The following is a 3,565-nucleotide window of genomic DNA, read 5'->3' as shown; positions in this document are numbered from 1 at the left end:
TTAGAGTAAGAAACATCACCGTGCACCTTGGCCAACGTGCGCGACTCGACCGAGCGCGCACTGGCCGAGGTGCACACCGATTTCACCTGGGTGCGCGCGCAGCACCTCGGGCGCACCGGGGTGCGCGCACAACGCCCGGGTTGCACCGTGGCCTGTGTGCTCGGGGCGCCTCGGGTGCGCGCTCGGTGTCGCCCCCGCGCGCGCGGTAGTGCGGGCAGCGCACCCCGGCCCGGCCCGGCCCCGACGAGAACGCAAACGGGCAAAAGGTTTATTCAAATAGCATTGCGACGCCCGGCGAAAAACTAAAAAAGGGTGCAACACCGGGACTTCCCGGGAGGTCACCCATCCCAGTACTACTCCGGCCCAAGCGCGCTTAACTGCGGAGTTCTGATGGGATCCGGTGCACTAACGCTGGTATGATCGCACCCGTTATGAGCTTGTCGCAGTGTGTACTTAGCAAACCGCGACCCACGTGCGAATCCACCCCGGCCACCCACCCCCGTCGAGGTGCACACCCTCCCTCGCGAAGTGCGCCCCGTTCGCCAAGTGTGAGCCCTGCCCGGGTGCGCGCACCTTGCTAGGGCGTCGGGTGTGCACCCGGCCCGGCCTACGTGCGTGCACCTGGACGGGGCGTCGTGTGCGTGCAGTGTCCCGTCTGCAACGCGGTGCCCACACACCACCTCGGGCGCAACGACCTGCGCTCACATGTGGGCCGAGTGCACCTTGGTGCATGTTCGGGGCGCCTCGGGTGCACGCTCGATCTTGCCCCGGTGCACCAAGGCGCTCGGTTTGCCCCGGGTGCGCACTTGGTGCAAGGTGGGCACCCAAAATAGGGATCAAGCACCAAAACACAAGTTTCGGGATGCAAAATGGGACCCAAGGACCACAAATGCGTTCCAAGACCCATGATGGGTCCACGAGAACAAAAATGTGTTCCGAGACTTAATAAACAAATATTGGGTTTTAGGAGAAGAAACATGCTCTGATGCCCAAAACGAGAATCGACCCCGAAAAGGCCACAGGCCAAAAGTGGGATGCGAGACAAAAAAAAATGGGACCCGAGGACCAAAATTGGGTTCCCAGGTCGAAGACAGGGCAACCGGACAAGAAACGACCTCTAAGGCTCGAAATGAGTCCCGACGACTAAAACTTGACAAGAAGCACCCATCAGGCACCCAACTCGACACCCATGGGATGCCGACCCACCCGGGCTTCCACCTAGCACACCTTGGCACCCACCCACCCTCGCACCCAACCTCGCACCCAACTTAGCACCTTTGAACCCACATTGGCACTCACCCTGACCCTGGCACCTTGGAACCCACATTGGCACTCACCTTGACCCTGGCACCCACCTTTGCACTCACCTTGGGACCCACCCTGGCTCCCACCTCGGCACCCACCCAGACACCCACCTTGGTTCCTTGGCACCCACCTTGGATCCTTGGCACCCACCCCGACACCCACCTTGGCACGCAACTTGGCTACTTGCCACCCACCTTGGCTCCTTGACGCCCACCCCGACAACCACCCCGTGACCTACCCTGGCTAGGGTTGGTGCACACCCACCCTGGTGCCCACCTTGGCACCCACCCCATGACCCACCTTGGCACGCACCTTAGTACCCACCCCGTTACCCACCCTAGGACCCACCCCGTGACCCACCTTGGCCAGGGTGGGTGCCTTGGTGCGCACAACTTGCCTGGGCTGCACACCAGGGCGGGCTCAAGATGGCACCCGCGTTCCGTTTTTTTCACTATCTTTCAAAACGGAAATTTTAAAATCTCGTTTTTTTTTTTTTTTTTGCCTTTTCTGGAAATTAGTGAAGGCAGCGCATCAAAGGTGCGCAATGCTGGTGCGAACCCGGGAGCGCTCCGATGTGTGCTCCAAGGTGCGGCGTGCACGAAGTCCGAGCCCGGCTTGCCCCGGGTGCGCACCTCGCGTGCACCTTCGCCGGGGTGAGCACCTTGGCTGGGTTGCGCGCCCTGGTGCGCACCAAGGAGCGCTCTGAAGTGTGCTCCAAGGTGCGGCGTGCACGAAGTCGGAGCTCGGTTTGCCCCGGGTGTGCACCTCGGGTGCGCACCTCGCGTGCACCTTCGCTGCGGTGGGCACCTTGGCTGGGTTGCGCGCCTTGGTGGGCACCATGCAGTGCACGAAGTCGGAGCCCGGTTTGCCCCGGGCGCGCACCTCCGCCAGGGTGGGCACCTTGGTGCGCACAACTTGCCTGGGCTGCGCACCAGGAAGGGCTCAAGATGGCACCCGCGTTCCGTTTTTTTCACTATCTTTCAGAACGGAAATTTTAAAATATCGTTTTTTTTTGCCTTTTCTGGAAATTAGTGAAGGCAGCGCATCAAAGGTGCGCAACGCTGGTGCGAACCTGGGAGCGCTCCGATGTGTGCTCCAAGGTGCGGCGTGCACGAAGTCGGAGCCCGGTTTGCCCCGGGTGCGCCCTGGTGGGCACCATGGTGCGCACCAAGGAGCGCTCCGAAGTGTGCTCCAAGGTGCGGCCTGCACGAAGTCGGAGCCCGGTTTGCCCCGGGCGTGCACCGCGGGTGGGCACCTTGGTGCGCATGCCTTGCCTGGGCTGCGCACCAGGGCGGGCTCAAGATGGCACCCGCGTTCCGTTTTTTTCACTATCTTTCAAAACGGAAATTTTAAAATCTCATTTTTTTTTGCCTTTTCTGGAAATTAGTGAAGGCAGCGCATCAAAGGTGCGCACCTCGCTGCCCACCACGGTGCGCAACGCCGGTGGGCACCCGGGAGTGCTTCGAAGTGTGCTCCAAGGTGCTGCGTGCACGTTGTCGGAGCCCGGTTTGCCCCGGGTGCGCACCTCGCGTGCACCTTCGTCGGGGTGGGCACCTTGGCTGGGTTTGCCCCGGCTGCGCTCCGAAGCGGGGTTATTGGAGCGCCGCCTCTTTTTTTGTCGGAGCGTTTGGTGGGGTTTCTCGCATTGGCTCTTCCCAGGCCCGGTTGCCACCCTGGCGCGCACGAAGTCGGAAGTAGGGTTAATTGCCCGGGTGCGCACCTTTGCCAGGGTGGGCACCTTACCTGGGCTGTGCACCAGGGCGGGCTCAAGATGGCACCCGCGTTCCGTTTTTTTCACTATCTTTCAAAACGGAAATTTTAAAATCTCCTCTTTTTTTTGCCTTTTCTGGAAATTAGTGAAGGCAGCGCATCAAAGGTGCGCACCTCGCTGCCCACCTTGGTGTGCTCTGAGGTGCGCACCCGGGAGCGCTACGAAGTGTGCTCCAAGGTGCGGCGTGCACGTTGTCGGAGCCCGGTTTGCCCCGGGTGCGCACCTCGCCTGCACCTTGGCCGGGGTGGGCACCCTGGCTGGGTTTGCCCAGGGTGCGCTCCGAAGCGGGGTTACTGGAGCGCCCCCTCTTTTTTTGTCAGAGCGTTTGGTGGGGTTTCTCGCATTGGCTCTTCCCAGGCCCGGTTGTTGGGTGCGCTCCCACCCTGGCGCGCGCGAAGTTGGAAGTTGGGTTAATTGCCCGGGCGCGCACCTTCGCCAGGGTGGGCACCTTGGTGCGCACACCTTGGCTGGGCTGCGCACCAGGGCGGG

General features: G+C 61.8%; 1 non-coding gene across 1 annotated transcript; it reads right to left on the bottom strand.

Moving 5' to 3' along the window:
- Positions 1-309: 309 nt before the first annotated feature.
- LOC131872026 (5S ribosomal RNA) lies at positions 310-428 on the bottom strand. The gene has a single exon (XR_009370211.1). It is a non-coding gene; the product is annotated as a 5S ribosomal RNA (ribosomal RNA).
- Between the last annotated feature and the right edge of the window lie 3,137 nt (positions 429-3,565).

The sequence above is a fragment of the Cryptomeria japonica genome, unplaced genomic scaffold, assembly GCF_030272615.1.
Source record: "Cryptomeria japonica unplaced genomic scaffold, Sugi_1.0 HiC_scaffold_505, whole genome shotgun sequence".
Lineage (NCBI taxonomy): Eukaryota > Viridiplantae > Streptophyta > Pinopsida > Cupressales > Cupressaceae > Cryptomeria > Cryptomeria japonica.
The sequence above is the reverse complement of the archived record's forward strand: the minus strand, read 5'-3'. Positions and strand labels throughout refer to the sequence as shown.